The 20,188-nt window shown below is 40.2% G+C and overlaps 1 long non-coding RNA gene across 1 annotated transcript in view; it reads right to left on the bottom strand.

The window, feature by feature from the left end:
• Nucleotides 1-15,189, bottom strand: part of LOC141958423 (uncharacterized) — an 81,918-nt gene extending 66,729 nt beyond the window's left edge. Inside the window, exon 1 of the long non-coding RNA XR_012633275.1 lies at nucleotides 15,053-15,189. This is a non-coding gene — a long non-coding RNA (uncharacterized LOC141958423). The remainder of the gene's footprint in view (nucleotides 1-15,052) is intronic.
• Between the last annotated feature and the right edge of the window lie 4,999 nt (nucleotides 15,190-20,188).

Genomic DNA, 20,188 nt, shown 5'->3' with positions numbered 1-20,188 from the left:
CTTATCACAAGTTCTGTCTATTGGAAACTCATTACAGATACTCCTGCTATACACTAATTCATTTGCTTATATTTTAACTCAAGAGTAGTATCTCATGTTCTTTCATCTCAGTTTTGTGTGATACAGACGTCAACCCTAAGGTCAGCTGTAAACAGATCGTGATTTTTTTTTTTTTCTTTCTAAATAATACAGCTCATTTTCAATACGGGGTGGTTGCTAATCTAACAGCCTCCAGAAATGTTTAGTAAGAAATGATCAGGTACACGATCTTTTAAAAAATAATTCAATCAAACATATTTCTTTTGTAGGATTAAGCTAGCTAGAAAAGTGTAAATTCACATATTTTTTTTAATTTTTTTAATCATAGAATTAAAATAATTCCAGTACATGTTATAAAAAACATCACCAAGAATAGCTGCCCTTAACATTCAGAGAGCTTTTCTTTTTTAAGACACTCTCCAGGGATTAAAAATAATAATAATTAATATATATATAAAAAAGCAAAGCAGTCTCATCCATCATTGCCTAAAGGGACCAAAGGTGCTCTGAGGGACTACAGCTGGTGTACACTTCATAGAAAGGACAGTAATGACACACTGTGCGGGTTACCTGGGAAAGTGCTGTCCTACTCTTGAATAACTCGCATTCATTCCAATGGATCAATGGCATATTAAATTATGGGGGGAAAAAAAAAATACTTAAATACCAAATAAAGACAGTTTCGAATTGGTGATTCAAACTGCAAAGGCAAGCTGAACACGGATAGATTTCCACATTCTTCCCTTCAAAACATAATGAAGCCTTTTGCAAAAAAACAGTTCCTTCAGCACACTGTATTTTAACAGTAATGTTTTATAGCAAACTTGGCATTAAACTGGTATCAACATAAATGAAGCTCTGGCAGTAGGACAAGTGTTTTGTTTTTTAATTTATTTTTGGGGTTTTTTTAAAGAAAGGAGGCATTAAACAGTGCATTGCATTAGCAGTTTTTTAAAGGGTGTCATCGACACAATTTTGTTTATCTTGCAACTATTTTTTTTCCCCCTTTTTTTTTTTTTTTCCCCCCCCACTGTACGGAGCTGTATGCTCAAAGCTGATATTAATATTTTGCTTATATACCGTGCTTACTGATGCAAATTTACATCATCGGCAGCAAACCAAAGCCCGAGACAGGATTTTATTTACTTGCTTCTACTTACTGAGCATAAAGAGGCTCCAAAGTTCCTGGAGGCTGCAAGTATTTATTCGCGAAGGAGGCGCAAGCTGGGAACTCAGCAATGCCCCAGCCCCGGCTAAGCAGCAACCTCCTCAGCTGTATTTTATTTTTTATTTTACACTGAAAACGTAACCCCACTTCTCAGTACAGCCAGTTTCCCCTGGCAGCCTTAAGTCATGCTCTGCCCGACTGTAATTTATTCTTCACGCTGCGAGCAGACAATACGGCCCCGCACCCTGGATCACGGTCTCCTGTGCTGTTCCTGACAGCCCAAGACACGCCGCTCCCCCCCTCACCCCGGCCCGGCCCAGCTGAGCTCGGCCCAGCTAAACCCGCAGCCCCCCCCCCCCCCCCCCTCCAGCATCACCTCCACCACCCCAGCCCAGCGCCGGGGGGGGCACACACCCGCGGGAAGCCGGGACTACGGAGGCCAAGCCCAGGAGAGCCCGTATTAAAGGGATTTGTGCCGTCGGATCTCTCTGGACCTTCAGCAATGACCGAGGTTTTCCTGCTGGAAAGGCTCTGTCCGGGCATTGCTTTTCTCCTGGTAGCACCAGGAGCCCAGAGTTAAAACAAGCTCTTGGATTTTAAAACACAGCCCTCGTGTTTTGTTTAAATGGACACATCTGCTTAAAATTGGATGCCTCGCAGAAAGAGCTACTGGAGAGAGAGAGGGAAAAAAAAAAAAAAGAAGTGGGCTAATTTAAAAAAAAAAAAAGTAAATAAGACAGTGTAGAAAAAGAAAATGTGACTTTTCAGATAATAATAAGCTGCAAAAAGTAAGCAAATGTACATAATGAAACCTGTACTGAAAACTTAAAATTTCTTAGGTCTACAAAGGGGATTAAACCACCTTTATATTGTAAATTACTTAAAGGCTTTTAAACTAGTCAAAGAGTTGTCCAGTGACCAAGTTCACAGATATTAAGAGTCTCTATTTTTTTTTTTTTTTTTAATTACAACAGAGAGCTACAATCCTGAACAAAGTGAATTGGAAATGGGAACAAAAATTACACACAATAGAAATTCCTTAGTGGTTTTTGGTAGTGAAATGTTAGTAAAAATGAAAAATTTGTGTAAAGTGTAAGAAAATAAAAAGGGATGTCTGTAACAGTAACGTATTCATAGCGTAGTTGCAATTATTTAGTACACACAGAGACACTTAATCCAAAATGGTTGCAGATAGAAAATTCACAGAGACACAATCCATTTGAGCAGAATATTAGTATCATATCTATTTTATGTACCCAACCTCAGTTTTAGAGTTCAAGGCAATATTTCTGTTTAACCCATAAAAGATAAAAGATGTGGTACATAAGGTGCATCTCAGACTGTCTATCAAGCTTGGCTTAGAATCTCACACTATAACAAATATATTGGCACTGGTAAATTTAAATCCCTCTCCTTGAAAAAAAATAATTCCTAACATGAACGATACTGACACACTGTTGTTATTATCATTAAATAAAACGTCGAGAGAGTAATGAACCTGCTGAAAGTATTGATGTATTTATCTGGACAGATAATACAGGCTTCTACATTCTTTATATCAGTCGCAGGTAGAAATTAGTAGTTGTGAAAAAAGAACACCATCTTCAATTCTGAGTTTTATGAACTGTCTTCCCGGGAATCATTTGAGGTTTTTCTTCTCATCTGTCATGTTATACTTACTAAAGTTGTCACACTTGCATTATTAAATTTCTTATATTTTCAAGGGATGCCTAAATTTTCATGTTTAGCTTTAACCAGTATTCTGCTATTTGTCAGTTTCAGTAAACAAAATGTCACACACGATTCTGTATTTCCTTTGTCCAGAAAGATGTATTCCTACAGAGACACATTTAACCATTCCATGATCTATACACATACATTTCACCAAAAAAAAAAAAAAAAAAAAAAAAAGACGGAGTACACAGAAAGGATGTTAGCAAATTTGAAGGGACAACAACGGCCCCACTCCCAAAGGCAGGCTGTGAACAAGGCACGAGGTAGCAGCGTGCATCAGTAGAAGTTCAAACTTGCCCCCCTCCCAGCAGCTGCAGCAGTGGAGTGATGGCTCTGGGACTCCAAAGCAGACCCAGCAGCAGCAAGGCCTCAACTCAGAGCATCACGCTCTGAAAGGAACAGTTTCTGTTCTTATCCAAAGGAGAGACCTTTACACTTATTACTTTTACATTACACAACCCGTAAAATGTTGGGGTTTTTTTTAAAAAAAAGGTCATTTCTGTGTTGCCAGCAAACCAGAACCTCGGTGCAAAAAAAGACTTTTTTATAATTTCCCATTTTGCTTTTTAAAAGATTAATCAGCATCTATGCAGATTAAAGGTATGCCATAATGTTATTTTAATTAAGTTTATTACAGCCTGACAAAACCAACACAAACACTCTTATAAGGAAAACATTCAATGGAGTTTTTACTCTGCTATCTACACTAATAAAATATAATGTGAATGATAACACTGGCATCACACACCAAGAAAGAAAAAAAAGAAAAAAAAGGGGAGGGGGGGGGAATAGTGAAAAGCTGCTTCCAGACTTACTCAGTGAATTGTTTTTCAGTTGTTTAAAAACACTTCCTTTTCAGAATACTGAAAGTTCCCAGAGGTATCAGTGACTAATCCATGGAAATTTCAAGTTTCAAATTTAACCATTTTTTCCTAGGGCATAAATGCATTTTACTGGAGATTTTAGGTGGATGGTAAAAACACTGAAGTGTTAAAAGGTCAGTTCTTAAATTTACATTTCCAGAAAATGTTATCACCAGAAATGTAATGCTACGAATTTTTCTTGGTCCACCAAAAATTTCAAGAAAATTGCACAGTGGTTGTTTTTTTTTTTTCTAGTGCAAACAAGTAACTTCAGAAAACTGTGCAGGGAGAAAACGACGGGAGAAAGACTTTTTGCCTCTTGGCAACAGGACAGTGAGACTTGGTTTGAAATACAGAACTCTCCCTGACTCACTCAGAAATAAATCTGCTTTTCAAAAACTTTTGAAGCCAAATACCAAAACCAAAGTTGTCATCTAAAGCTCACATCACTTCCATCATTTATTTGTAAGAAAATTAAACAATTTCCCCCTTCCCCCAACAACCTTTTTAACAAAATCACATACTTCACCTCTTCTACATGTGTGTGCCTACACACATACGTGTGTGCTCTGTGCAAATGGGTGGACCTATACACCAGAGAGAGGTGTATGTATGCATTTACGGTCTCATGGTACAACAGCCCAATAAGTATAAATACTATTAGACTGTAAATTAATATTCAGTTTATATAATACTGCTCAATATAAATCAGAATCTTTCAATAAAGCAGCCTGAAGACTGCTAACATTTGAATTATAACAGGAAAATCATGAAGGGCATGGTTCAGGACTTCTTTTTTTTCTAGTTAGACAAATAAATGTCATTTTAGAAACTGTTAATACGTCTAAAATATAGTTTAAGAACTATACAAAAGAAGTTGATCGTAACAGCACTGCATCAGCAGTAATTCCATCCCTTCAACGTTATTGTGACAACTCATCACTACGCTCAGAGAACACGTACAACCAAGTGCTCTGTGGCTCCTGAATGCGAGACCTCTACTAGACCTGAAAGAATTAGGGAGGCTGACATAAAGATCAGGGATTTCGTCTAATAAAGCACACACAGCCCAAAATGTTGTTCCAGCACTCAGCTGGCAGCGCTCTGCGTTTTCAGCACGGAGGGAAAGCAAAATAGATACTTAAGATTCATGACGGGGACGTGCAAACCACAATTTTGTTTTAATACTGGACTTACTCACGTGCTCGCCTAGAAAATGGGTATCCTGTACATACAGGGGAAGATTTTTATAGGAATATCAGAATTACTGTATCATTTTTCAGCTTTTACTGGCCAGCTAACGGCCAAAACTTTAATCAGTGTAAGAAATTTATTGGAAATCTATTAGAAAAGGCCATTTTGTGCTGGATCTACTCCGTTATTCCAGCTTTCATCTTTGCCCTTCCCTAACAGAAGGCCATTTTGAGGCTGTCATGCATTTTTCTTTCCAAAGTGGATAATGCCAGTGGAAAACATAAGGATGGTATCCTCGTACCACAGAAAAATACAGCAATGCAAAAATACTTCACAGAGAAGTAGCATTTTTATTTTTACAGGTGCAACTGAAGTCTGTCTTGTATTTTCTGCTCACCCTAATATTCATTTAAAACCACACACACAAAAATGTACGATATGCAGCTACTCGTATCCATTCAGCATTTTGAAACTTGCACATATTTCTTTTTATTCAAGTATTCAATGGAAAGAGGCAGAAGATATTTTGCCAGAAGACAAATCGGGCAAATAAGTATTTACTTCAGCTGAATTTTGCTGAGTTACACTGGGCCTAAATATACATATCCGGCAGTCCGGTGTTTAGAAAAATGTTTATCTTCAAAAAGTAAAGAAGAGACTCAGTAATTTCCATGGTGCATCTGAAGCCTGGCCAAATCCATATTACACAAGACTATTTTTTTAATTTTTTTTTTTTTTTTCCTCTCCTTAGATAAACTGATATATTGCAAATCATTGTCCAAAGGATCAAGGAAATCAACGGGGTAATCAGAAATGGCTTAATATTAAAAGCAGAATAGACAGGTGGACAACAGTTGCTTAACAGAGGAGGCTGTTACATATGAATGGTTCTTACTTAGTTTTCACTGCAGGGGTCACATTTGGAAACAATTTTGATAAAGCAAATTTATAAAAATAATACAGAAGTTCGTATTTTGAATTTCAGTAACGCCTTTGTCTAGGAAATGATAAAAGTCTTCACCACCACTAAGCTTTACCAGGTACACTCACTGGAGAAATCGCTACCAGAAGTAGTAACGCTGAGGAATCAAGTGCATGCAGTATAATAGACTATTCTCTGCCCGTTCTATTAATCCAAACTTTGCCAGGGATAAAGCTCTTTTTTAAACAGTAAAACAGAAAAAGAAAAAAAAAAAACACAACCCTGAGAGGCTTGAATCACGACCATTCAAAGCAAAACATTTCCAAAAGGCTCCACTCAGTAGGAAGCTTTCAGAAGAGGGACTTCTACTACGATGTCTTCGATTATCATATTGCACATTGACATACTTAACACACCCTGAGAAAAAACTAGTTTTTCTTTTGAGCAGGCACTTATTATAGTTATTGTGAGGTTCCAGTATCTTTTTGAGGAAAAAGAACTATTTTAAAATTTGAATATTGAATATTTTTGTTTTCCTTTTACTCTAAGCAGCTATCCACATTTTAAAATTCTCCTACAGCTCATTACCTCCAAACAAAGCACAACCATATCCGTGCTTTAAGGCAAAAAATACCACACGAATAAATGCAACTGACATTACCTCAACACTCTCTTTAGTCTTTAAAATCCTGCAGACAACAGAAAAGCAATACCGGTACCGAAAAACACATGGTGAGAGGGGATGGACCTTATTATTTTAATTTAGTAAGCGTATTAATTATAACTAAGTAACAAGTGAGGAATATACCTATGCTAACCTGGCAGTATTATTTTTATTAGATAATGGGTATAATAAATACACCTTTCCCCTCTGGCTTCCATTAAAATCTAAAGCCAGTGGACTCTGGGAATTTTAAGCAACGAATAAAGGACACAGAAGGGTTGGTTTCAGTATTGCTGTAGTCAGTGTCACTTGCTGCTCACGTACAAACTCTCTGCTGTTCACGTTTGGCTCAGCTTGGAATGCAACTTTTCGTTAGAAGAGCACGATGCTTCGGTTGCTTGGCCACTTCTTTTGTTTGAAGAGCTTATTTTGCTGTATCACAGAATGCACTTTTAAATCCGAGAGTAGATGGTGTTTAAATAATACAACTTCAAGAAAACTAAGGGAAAGACAGAACATTTTACTTGAAATGACTGGAATGCAAAGAAATCAAAATGAGGAAGGAGAAAGAAACAGAAAAAAATTGCTGTCTTACACAAAAGAGAGTTACAGTATTCTATATCGGGCAAATCCGTATTACAACACATAATCTGAAGGAGAAAAAAAGAAAAGGCTTGGAAGCCTGCAACAATTAAAAAAAAGCAGCATGCCCTCTTCTCTGAGAAGTCTGGTACAGAGGCAAAATCTGTGTAGCAAAGGCAGCAACAGGACCCCAGGCTCTCTGCCGAGCCCTGCCCGGTGCCTGGAGAAGCCTCGGGAGAAGGATGCTCTGGGCAAGGCAGCGGTGCTGGGGACCAGCCCACACCCCCCCGCCAGGCCCCCAGCAGGACTGAGCCCCTCCAGCATGGTTAAACCTCCTGCTCCACAACAGCGGCCTGAACACGAGAGGTGCCCGCAACCCTACAGAAGACACAGACCGAGAAGCATCTCTTGGATGGCTTAGTGCTTGTTCCTAAAGCGGTCTGAAAGGAGTCAAGAGAAACACAACTGCAGACAGCACAGCACGTGCAGGATTGTTCCCTAAACCAGCAGTTAACATCAGGTGAACCCCCCCTGCACTCCATTAGGCCAATACAGTAGAGTCTTCTAGAGATTTATAGCTGTATAAAGCACGAAAAAAAACCCACAAGAAAACCCCACCAGTAAGCCCAGGAATACCCAAGTTTAAGAGCTAAAAATTTACTGTCCTACACATTTTTATCTCAATTCTATTCATGTCAACTGCCACAGAAGCCTCAAATCTTACTATCATAGTATTACTTATTTTTGTGATGGCAACATTCGAAGCTGCCCCCAATACACATACATCCCTTGTGCTCAGTTTTAACCCTGCTGTGTTTTACACAACTTGGCTGTCATCAGCAATTAAGGGCTTTTTTTTTTTTTTTTTTTTGATACAAGGAAGGAATGTGGGAAAGCAGTATTTTGACTGAGGATACGTGTTTACAGTTTAATTATTTTATAGTCTAGCATTGTATTTCACAGATTTCACTGCTCAGCAAAGAACAGCATATAGATGGAAAATAATAAACACTTTTCACTGAAAGGTGATGGTTTGCTATACGTGAGTCTTCCAGACAATTTATCCCAGCTTCCACGTTAATATATGTTCCCAAGTCACAGCAACTAAAAATGAGATACAACACGTTCTGCCACAAAAAGCCAAAAAAAAAAAAAAAAAAAAGTCAGCAGCATTTTTACACAAAATTAGTGATAAATATGAGGAAGTCCTCGTTCACTTTGTCTTAGTACCCCATGCTTACCATGCTCGGCTCCACAGGGCTCTGTGCGTGTATTTACTTGGTGCAACACAAAGAAAATGTTATGAAAAAGGTGATGAATACAATCTGCTGGGACACAGCATCACGTTTCCTTACAGGCCGAGAAACAATGCTTATTCTGAGACCTCAGAGGCCCAAGTTCAACGCTGCAATTGCCACGTGGTTTCTCTCTTTTAAGAGAAAAATTCCCTAATTTTCACTAGTCTAACGCTTCTTCATTTGGAACAGTCCAGCGAGAAGGGGGGAAAAAAATAAATAAAAAGAAGTTTAAAGGCTGAAAACAGAGAAATTGAGTTACTGGCAGCACGGGGTGGGGAGGACCCAAGCAATATATTTGGTTCAACGAGGGATTAAGCGCCACAGCCATCGGTAAGGAAAGAGCTAATACGTCCTCTTTGAAATAGTTTGACTTCTACTCTGGCTGTGACTGCTGCACGCTCGGAGGTTCGGGTGAAGCAAACCTGATACTCTGCCATTCTCTGCCAGCACGTGCCTAAATTAGTTCTCCATTTTGTGGTGGCCCTCTGAGAGCAATTCCCATTGAGAAGTGAACAAAGGCCGCGACCCCAGGGTCAGAGTGTAATGCAGGAAGCATGACCTCCCCTTTGTTCAGAACAGCACTGTTTACTCTGCCTAAGTAAAGATCACCAATACATTAACTAAAGAGGATTAAAAAGGTCATATCCCTAGGGATGGAGCTCACGCAAGTGGCAACTCTCTTCAGTCACTAAATCATTTGACTTCCCCCCTACCCCCCCCTTCAAAATAGAGACACCTTAAGCTGCCAAGGCTCAATGGCACATTAATTCCAGAGCAAATGTACATATGAACTTCATGTGGTCTTCCTTCTAAAACCAGGTTAATTTCTGCACAGCTAGCCAGCTGTTTTGAAGAGGGTTTTTTAGTTATAAAAACATTTTAAGTGAAAGCTATCACCTCAATACAATTTTTCTTTTAGACCTCCCCTTGAAGCGTTCCGACTTCATTTATTAAATTGTTTCGGTCTTAAAATAGTTATTAGAAAGTGTAATCTTTTGTAGCTACTATAAATGTGAATCTTAAAATATCCTGTAGTGTGTGGATAGGCAGAAAAGTTGCCTGATGCTGTAGATAATTGCCAACTCCACGGATGGCTCATCGCAAAAAAGAAACCAAGGAAAATAAAGTGAAAACACGCTGCCTGTAAGGATTCACATGTGCTGATAGCTAGGCTTAATCAGGCTAAATAAGCACCTCCTTTGTCTGCTAAGCTTTCTGTTATACACTTTATGATATCCGAGAACATCATTATTAATATGAAACATATCAACAGAAGCATCTCTTGAAAGGGCTACATTAATGCCGCACTGGTGACATACGGGAGGCAACGTGGCCAATTCGACAGCATGCTGGATTGTCTCATTTCCATTCTCACCTCTAATCTTCTGGCCTGCTGAATGATCCCAATTTTTGCTTTGTGCCTCCATTTCCTCATCTGTGGTGCTATCGCTCACCGGGATGCAGATGTTACCGTCAGTTACTCAGCCAGGATGGGAGGAAAAGAGCATGTGGAAGGGAGTGGTCTAGACTAGGACATTTTAGTCTCTCTACCCTCAGGCAGAAGCACTTCTGATGAAGCTGAACGTTGCTAGAGGTTCCAGAAGAAAATAACAGGAATAAGGCCAGGCAGGGGGCCCAAGCTGATCAAAGTCCTCGGCGCAGGGAGCTCAGCACCACAGACAAACCTCTTGGGGGCTAAATTAAGTTGAAATCAGCCCTGGATCACCCACCACGCCAGCTGACTTTGAAAGGAGACTCCAAAACCCAAGGTCTCGGAGCAGCACAGTACAGGAGTTCACTGCATGGATGGGGGTAGGAGGGAGAGGGTGTCCTTCAATTCTCAAGATACTTTGCGCAAAATAACTGCTTTCAAATCCACAACAATACCTGCAGTTTTCTAGTCTCTAGCAATGTGAATTAATGCATAAAGCGTGGCAAGCTGAGGTCTCGTGATACCCAGCCTGCACTCACACTGCTACGCTCTGCCCCTTCCTGCCTCTCCTGCTAGCCCTGCATCCTCAACTATCAGGAAGGACGAGGAAGGAAAATTCTCTGCACTCCTCTTCAGGACATTTGAGGAGTCGCTCTTCCCATTTGCAGTCTTCTTCATAGTCAGGAACCCCTGCACTTCCAATGTTTTTACAAGGATCTGAACGGATAAATGAAATCAAGAATCCAATAAGAATAACATCATGTTTTCCTTATTACGTTCTCTCTGCGAAAAGAATAATTTCCTTCTTTACCCACCACTGCTGTTCCTCGCGCCTATGGTTTCTGATCTTTCCTCGCCCCAGTAGGAAGAGAGGGAAACTTACTGTCGTCAGGAAAACCAAAAGGAGGAAGTCTTCTTAGCATACACATCCCACTGGGGAGCACAGGGTTTAGCCCAGATGGCTCACAACAGATTCCAACATGGCCAAGCGTAAAGAAGAAACTTCCAAACCATGTGTTTGCACCGTGATGGGCGGTACTGCCACTGCAGGTGGGTGAAAGACTGGCACTCGGTATAACTCTCTTCCACATTTTCTCACCTGTCCACTTCTGTGCCTGGAACAATCAAATCTAATCATACTGCTTCCAGTGATTGCTCTTCCCTGAAATCTAAAAGTATTGGGCTGCTTATTATATACCAGGAGTCAAAGAAAGAACAGTGGAGTCAGAAAGCCTTGGCAGACAAGTTTAGAAAAGCCTGTGACCAGAGCAAACCAAGCACCTAGTGAAAACCAAAAATGTACAGCAGGTAGTTAAAATACAGCACCAAATTGCCACGTTTTACATTTATCAGACCTTCCCATTGACTTCAATGGGAACACTCTGCTTTTATGCATGGAAGATTATGCAGGCATAGCATATCCATCAGGAAAAAAAAAAAAAAAAAAAAGAGTTAACCATCTCTAGACACAGAAGTAGTAGGTGGACGAGTACTGAGAAAAGCTCTGCAATAGACTGAGGCAAAGAGGTACCTTTTCCGAAAAACAAAAGCCCTGATACTGAAACAACTAAAACAAAGACTATACTTAGAAAGTAATATTTAAAAATGGAGATTAGGAGCATAAGGACTGAACCAAAGACATAAGGACAATTTATTGACATACATTAGAAGCAGGAAGACTGCACAACAGTTGTCTGGCAAGTCTGAAATAGTACTGGGAAACAAAGGGAGTGAATAAAGAGGAGGAAAAACACTGCAGAAAAGATAACTGCTGATTATGACCTTGAGATACTCAGTCATGCAAAAGGGTAAACTCACCCTTTCTCACCCTGTATGACCATATTAGCATTTCTTGTTAGCTGGGCTCCTGATCTAGGGTATTAAAAAAAATAATAAAATCTGTATACCCACTACTTCCAGCGAAAGCTCAAGATTATACCGCCCAGTCTTTCATTTCCCAGTTCTCTTTCACACCAGCCAACAGCACTCTCCCTCCAACGCTGGAAGTGAAAACCACGTTCTGGAAAGTTATGGAATAAGACGTCCCTTCTCCTGAACAGGAAAAGGGAGGAAACATGACTTTATGACACAAAATTCTTGCACAGTCCATTTTTGGGGGGAGTGGAGCAATACTGACACTACCCCATATTCCTGGATACACCTGTATCTCCTGATGCCCAGAAATCCAGACAGACCCCGAAGTACCTTTTAGCTTCAAGAGAAGTTATCAGGCTAAACACAAGTGGAAAAATCTACGATATCGAAGTGATCAAATTGTCTCCTCTGGTCCCTCCAGACAGAGGAGACAAATCCCACGAATCAATTCTTTTGCAAGTAAAGGGCGAAAGAGCAGCAGATACCAAAACAGAAAGTGCTGAAATAACGGGATAAATGAAAAGGCAAGCAGGAGTTCTGAAGCCGCTCAAGGTTGGAGGCAGGGTTTCCAACAAAAAAGTGCTCTCTCCTGTCAGGAACGAAAGGGTAGCACTCCGTAAAAATAGCCACAAATGATGATCCAGATTACATGCCAATGAATTCTAGCATTTAGTAGACCTTCTGGAAGGCTACTTTAACAGATTATAACTTTAATGCCTAAGCAGCGATTACATAATGGAGAGAAAAACAACATTGCTAACATAATGAAAAATAGGTCTTTTTTAACTTGGAGTGCATCCGCAGAAGAAATTACTATTTATTTGGCCTTTCAAAAGGGCTTTGATAATGTGACTCATAAAGACCATAAAGAAAACAGAGTAATCATGACTGAAAGTTGGAGTCATGATTAAAACCGAGCTAAGCAGCCAAAATTAAAATGTAGGAATAAAAAGAAAGACGTTTTAAGAAGAGAAAGGTTAACTGTTGTTGTGTGCAGAGGCCATGCTGGTTATCAGCTTTTAACTTCAGTTAGCAGTCTGGAAAGATCAGCTCTAAAATGAGAGTGGCAAAACTGACAAGGGAGGGGAGCGTATTTGGGTTACTGAAGGGTTTACGGAGTCAATCTGAAGCACTACAATTTTTTCTTTTTATTTTTTTTAATCATTGCTAAGGAAATCATATTGCAACGTTCTCGGGGAAGGGGAAAGACCAGGGTGCCATCATAACAAGTTGACAAAAGCTTTCATGTACACGCAGAGATGTCAAATAAGGCAAGTTTTACGATGCATGTGAGAAAGCACAACATTACCCTCCTAATATATACCTGCCAGGGAAATACCTTCACGGAGAATGCCATCTCCAGTTCTTTTCACCTCACCTCATTAAAGCTACAGAGGTAACAGCAGTGCAAGGACAGGTGACTAAAATGATTTGACTTACAAAAAGACTGCCGTATACAAAACCACGAGGTGATGAACCCGTTTGTGTTAGCGAGCACGTGAGCAACAGGGAGCACAACAGAGACACGTACTTTGAAAGTCAGGAATTGTCGTCTGACTTTCTCGCCTACTTCCAGCCTTGAATGGGAGATTATTCAGTGAAATGAAATAAGCGGTAAATTCAAACGGTGGGAATACATTATTTCTACAAAGTGCAGGCTGAGCATGCGAAAAATCAGCACCATCATTAGGGGACATCAGTGGGATTCTGAAAGAATACGGTTCTATTCATAGCCCACAAAAAAATATAGTGTTAAATGGGATTGTTTGCTGGAAAGACCATAAAGATCTTTGCGCAAAGCCACGATAGAGCCATTGGCCAAGGGATCTAGCTGGCCCACTTTCTGACAAGGACAGGGTATTCCAAAAGGATCAAATGTTGGTCGTCTTTGCCCTCCGTTCTCTTACCAATCAACCCTTTGTAAGAACTGTCAGGGTAGACTTAGCATTAATTAGACTGTGGATCTGATCCAATGCAGTAATTTCTACTTTTGTTTCCTATGGCCAAAAGCAATGGCAAAAAAATAAAAAATAAAAAAATAGACGAGTTCACTTTAACTAAAGCGAAGTCATTCATCCTCTAAGCGAGCTGCTTAGCCTGATACAATGCTATCAATGCATTGCTCAAACTTCTCAAAAATAATTAAAAACATCTACGTTTGCTTTGCCACCTGCTCTTCCCCTTCCTGCAAATAATTAGCAAGAACCTGAACTGGGAGACATTGTTTTACTATACAAATGCGTTTCCTTGTTTATTTTATTATCTTTTTTCCCCATCCCCACATCTTTATTTGCAAAACCCATTTAATAATTATAAGGGATTCCAAGATGTGTGTCAGATCCTGGGATAGTGCCACTTGTCTGGTGGTTTGCTACAGTTAGCCTTCAGTCTTGTGGCTAACAATTCACCCAAACTGTGATAATACCTCACCACAACCCACACGCTGCTGCTCTTCAAAGGAAAACAAGGGTACATAATTAAGAGATGATGAGCTCAAATGTAAGAGGGGAGATGAGGGAGCAGATTCTGTAACCACACCTGTGAGTGGTTATACTACTGAAGAAGTTTCTTCAGCTCCATCTTCACTCACAGTATCAGTAAAAGTCATGCATTTTCAAAACACATTTGCAGCAGCAGAGGAAAAAAACCAGAGTGATAAAATCATGCCACTGCAGAAGAATAGCTTTAATATCAACTATACAGAATTCAGACTATAAATAGGCATTATTAAGAAATAGCCCTTGTAAGAAGCATGAACTATATCTTAAAAAAAAAAAATATACACACACAGAGTTTTACTGGAAATACTGTCAAAATCTCATCCCACAAGAACTGTTACCTGAAAATATTCTCAAAGTCTCATTCCAGGCTTTTGCAATTCTGTAATTGCCACCATAATATAAAGAACTATAGACAAAAACATCTGTGTGTATACGTGCCAGTTCAGTGGCTAATGGTACAGCATACTACATGGAAATAAAAACTAGCAAGTGGATACAGACACATTCTGGAGCCTACAGGGTCAATCCCTTGTTGGATATTCAGAATAAAAAGACATACCAAACCACTTTCCTTATTACTCTGTAAAGCTGGAACTAGTTTTTGTTGGTTTTGTCATGGTTAGTGAAGGAGTTGAGAGACATGGGGCAGAACAAGATGCAAATAAAGCTACCAAACTCAAGCGAGGACAACCGACTGTTCTTCAGAAATATGCATTAAGAAATAATAAGATTACATGATTACTTGATTTCTGATTTAAAAAAAAAATATTTTTGTTTTACCTGAAAGAAGTCCGTGTTTTGTCACGCCAAAGGACCACATCTCCACAAGCGAGTGCCCATCTGCAGGGCCAGATCCTCTAAGTGGCAGCCACACCCTCCTCTTCCTCATTTTTTGTCACTGACTATGAAATACTTTCAAAGCCAGGCACTGGAAAAAAAAACCAAAAAAACAAAAAACCAAACATTTTTAATGGACACCAGATACCACATTGCTGATTTAATTAAGCAGATTAGAAACAAATAAATATATTTGCACCCATATATTTGTATTTTCTGTTCCATTTCAAAACAAATTTGGTAGGCCTGATTTGACACTCTATTCAAATCACAGGAAACATCATTAAAAAGTGCTCTACGTTGATGGCAGAATCAAGCCCTCATCTCTTTTTAGAACTGAATATAACGTGTTTTCCATTGGTACTGGAAAAATTCACAAATCAGAGGCTTTTCAGAGCATCCTCAGACAAGCCTATGTATTTTGTAATAGTAATAGATGCCAACACAAAGGCAAGCTTAGAAAGACGTTCTAGAGGTTTTCTCCTCAGTCCCTGGGGTTCTATGGGCTTGAAACTCAGCCAGATCTCTAACTCTGACTTGATTTTAAAAATAGAAATTTATTAAAAAAAACACAAACATTTGGGTAAAACTTTCTCGGCTTATGTATGCTCATAACCTCACCTAGATTATCAGGTGATTTGGATCAGAGTATCTACAGGACAGTTCATAATGATACTGCATAGCAAGTATCACCCAACACGTCCTTACTCTTACTGTATTTTATACAATTTATTTTATCAATAATTTCGCAGCACATCGGACTATATGGAAATTGATTGTTGCTATAAACTGTTTTGCATATTGTATCATCTGCTGGCTTTAATTCATTATTTAAATGACACTGTAATTATACCACATTTCATATTCTATTTAACCAGAGAATATTGACTATGAATACAAAGTGATAAAAACAACTTTTCCTACTATCTCAAAACACACCCCCTTATTTTCCAATAACCAGCTCCAGCATTCAACAACAAAGCAAAAATACAGTATATTGAGGATTCAGCAACCTAAAGCTCAATTTTTTTGCAAACAACTGCACAAAGATCAGCTGTTCAACTATCATTAGGACGATAAAATTAATAGGAAAATAAACTGCCTGATTATTGAAATTTAGAACTAAATATGTAACCTGAATCCACAGCTTCATGCTATTCTGTTTGCTGAAGGAGCAAACTGATATTAAAATAAAAACGTTAAGGCTATATTGAGATGTGTGTTAGGGGATGACAACATATATTACAGGTAGTGTACTAAGTAATGCCAAATCCAAAATGATTTTGTAATCCCAGCACCTACTACGTATTTATCCGTGTATGATTGCATACCCCCTTATAAACAAGTGATACACTTGCACTATTAGTAGAGGTGTTCACAGTTTCATATTATCCTACATCCCAATAGGTTTCCAGTAGACAATTTTGAAATCTCAAAGCCTGCATAATGCTGTATTCTGCACATAGAGTCAAATATAATTAACCTGCAGAATAGTCTCGCTACTATAGTATTTGTAGACATCTTTATTCACCCAGAAACCTTTTTTCTTTAAACGGCAGAGTATGAGGTGATGCGTGTACCTCTCATCATACTGGAGTGCTCTGACACAGAACGCTAACTTTCAAATCCAAATACATAGGAGGGGAACGTTAGCACGTTACTGTTTTACTGGTCTATAAAAATCCACCCCGCAAAGCCCTCCCATCCACGTATTCCACATCAGAAAGGCAGACTTACTCCAGACTTTGCGTTCCTATCCACCAAGGTGCTCTGCAAAAAAAGGGAGCAGACAGAAATCCACGGGTTAACAGAAGAAGAAAAAAAACAAAAAACCAAAAAAACAAACCAAACCAACAAACCACACCACCAAAATCCCCAGCCATGCTGAAGACTTCGCAAGAAAAGGAAAATATTCAGCAGATAACAGCCCAACAAAAAGGGAACAGAGAATTTAGTGTCTCGGTATTGCCTGGATACCAGGTTGGGATTTAGGCAAGCCTTGGATTACAAGGACTATTCCCCTGAAAATCTAGCCCACGGTTCCTGCGCTGTTTCCGACCAATACCACATCCAAACTGTGACTAAACACCTCATTATGCTTCTCTGGCACTATCTGAAACAAACATACTGTACAATTTTACGTGGCACCTAGAAGCGGAGGGGAAAAAAAAAGGGGCTATTTTTTCTACCGAACGGTAATGAAATGACAAATGGCAAGTTCCATGCAAAACCTTGCATGATCAGTAAATGTTGTCGTTCCCCCCCCCCCCCCCCGTCTTCTTTCTGTAGCAGGCAACAGGTGACAAAATACAGCCCCCAATATTCAGCTTTAAAAATAAGAAAATTTAGTCTACAAGACATCTATGATACAGTCTATTTAAAAAAAAAAAAAAATTTAATAAAGAAGTTTAACTGGGCCTCTATGCTAGCTTCAGAAAGTATATGCCTTTCTTAACATTCATCTGTAGATGTTTATTTAAAGAAATTACAGCCCTCCCAGTTACAACCACCCGTGGCTTTAAGTAACAAACTAGTATTGACAGATCTTAAAAGATTAAACCCAAACTGCATTTTCAAAGGAACTGCATGCCTCAAATTCTTCACTACAGTCTCTTTTTCCAATAACTTCTGATTGATCTTAAATACGTCGATGAATTATGAGGTAATAACCTCCAAGTTTCTTAGCTCTTACTCCAGACAAACATTATGCTGTGATTTATGAATATCTGAAGTATTTAATTTGCTGTTCACGGCACTTAAACAGTTAATCTAATTTATGAGAAGTGAGAATATCACATTAACGGTTCCTTCTGTTTTCTCCTTTGAGCTTCACCATCTCAAAAGCGTTTTTCCCATCGATATTATTTAGAAATATTCTTCCTTTGTGCACTGGACATACTACTACAGTTCAGGAGGCCGTATCCTTCGCCAGTCTCCATGCCACTCATTAAATAATTTTACTCCCATACGTACACACGCAGCTGGGCAAAGCGCAAGAAAAGGACTTTGCTGCACCCAGCTCCATCTCCCGCACTTCCACAGCGAGCCTTGGAAAGCAACCACAAGGCTACAAAAAATTATCAGCCTCTCTCCACTGTCCATTTCTTGAGTTTTATACCGCCCAGGCTACATTTCTAAAGCAGTGGGGTGCTGTGCTGTCGCCGTACACCTGTGTCCCTTTTGAGCGCAAAACCGCATCACAATAGGCTAAAGAAGGTTCAATTCTGTTAATACCCATGCCTCAATTCGCACCCTTCTTTAAAGGCACTATTTCCTGAAATAGTGAAATGCTTAAAAAGTAGTTTTCTATTTGGGAAGCTTTTGTAATTTCTTCCCTTTACAAAAAATACAGCTTTGCAGCACCAGCAAAGAGGAGCCGGTACAGCAGATGGTTAAAATTCTGCATCATTTTTAATAGCCTTAAGAGAAAGCACTGCCTTTTTTTTTTTTTTTTTTTTTTTTTTTCGGGGGAGGGCGAGGGGGGGGGAGGAGAGGAGGAAAAAAAAAAAAGCTGAGAACAGCAATTTGCAGCCTTTTTTTTTTTTTCCTTGACAGCAGCTAGCCACGCCTCAGTCTGGCCCTTCCTCCAACCTCTGCTAACCTAAAAACCAGCGCCAACCTGGCAGCAGGCCATATATTCAAAAGTAAACATTATTCTCCTGCCATTTTTCAGTGGTGTTTATCATATCCTGATCTTTTTTTTTTTTTTTTTTTCCTCCTTCTCTCCCACCCCCCTCGCTGAAGCTGAAATCCCTGTCCTTGCCCCGGTTTGTTTCGCTTTGCAACTACATCAAGACATCAAAGTCACGCTCTTATCTAACATGGCAAACTTGCAAAAAAAAAAAAACCCAAAAACGCGTTAGAGGGGGTTTTACCTTCACCCAGTGAAGCAGCGGACTATTTTGGAGCGGGGAAAAAACCCCAAAGTCAGACGTATCTTTACGTATTGCTGTCCCACAGCCCGGGGCGGTACGTCCTTCTCCATCCCTACAGGAACGGGCTCTTCCTGACACAGCGCAAACGCTCCTTTCAAAGCCTGCAGCTGCCGGTGAGGAACCCGGCTTTGGCTTCCACAGCTTTTCCGTTTTCTCATTTAATTGCTACAGGAGCGTTTAAAAAAAAAATAAAAAATAAATCGCTTTCTTAAGCACCCGTGAGGACGCACGTAGAGCCCTGCACCTGACTCTTTGTTATCCCTCACCATTCATTCCCTGTCCCTTCCGCTCCTCGCTTCCTCCTCCCACCTTGGACTGCTCCTCATTTATAAAGGCTCTATAAAAAAAAAAAAAAAAAAAAAGAAAAGGGGAAAAAAAAAAGACTAATTAAACTAGTTGCCCGTTATTGCTTTTTACCTAGTCGTGGACTGCATTGGATGGGTAGTTGAAACAGCGGCAGAAAAAGGGAAGGTTATTTAAAAAAAAAAAAAAGCGGGGCGGGGGTGTGTGTGTGTGTGTGTGTGTGTGTAAATAGATAAATAAATAAATAAATAGAGGGATGAGGCTGCTTGAATCCTCTGAGCCCCCCCTCGGGCTGGGTGCTGGCGGGGAGAGGAGGCGAAGGGAAGGGGAGCGCAGCGCAGCGCAGGTCCGTCCCGCCGCGGGCCGGGGCGCGGAGCCTGCGCATCGGCCATGTTGTCCGCGCCGCCTCCCGCCCCGTCGTTACCGGGTGAAGGAGCTGGCAGCGTGCCCGGCCGCCTGCCGCAAGGCGGCTTGTCAGGCCGGGGCAAAGTTTATTGTTCGCCGCTGCTATCTGTACCTCGCGGGTAACGGGGAGGGGGATTGGGATTTTTTTTATTTTTCTCTTTATTTAAGACGCTCCCCCCCCCCCCCCCCCCCCCCCGCTACGGCCCACCAGCAGCCTGGCGCGGCGGGTTGAGGAGACACCGCACCGGCGCAGGTAGCGCGGGGACTTGGCCCCTCTCCTCCTCCTCCTCCTCACTCCCCTCCCTCCTCGCTTTTTCTCTCTAGGCACTGTAAAGTACAAATAACGTGGAGTGGTTTAGTCAAAACAGTCATGTGCGGGTAAGCCTGGCAAACAAAAGCCTTTATTTATTTATTTAGCTCGCGCATAGATAAGGAG

The sequence above is a fragment of the Athene noctua genome, chromosome 3 (assembly GCF_965140245.1).
Source record: "Athene noctua chromosome 3, bAthNoc1.hap1.1, whole genome shotgun sequence".
Classification (NCBI taxonomy): domain Eukaryota; kingdom Metazoa; phylum Chordata; class Aves; order Strigiformes; family Strigidae; genus Athene; species Athene noctua.
Note: the sequence above shows the minus strand (reverse complement) of the source record. Positions and strands in the feature narration are given on the sequence as shown.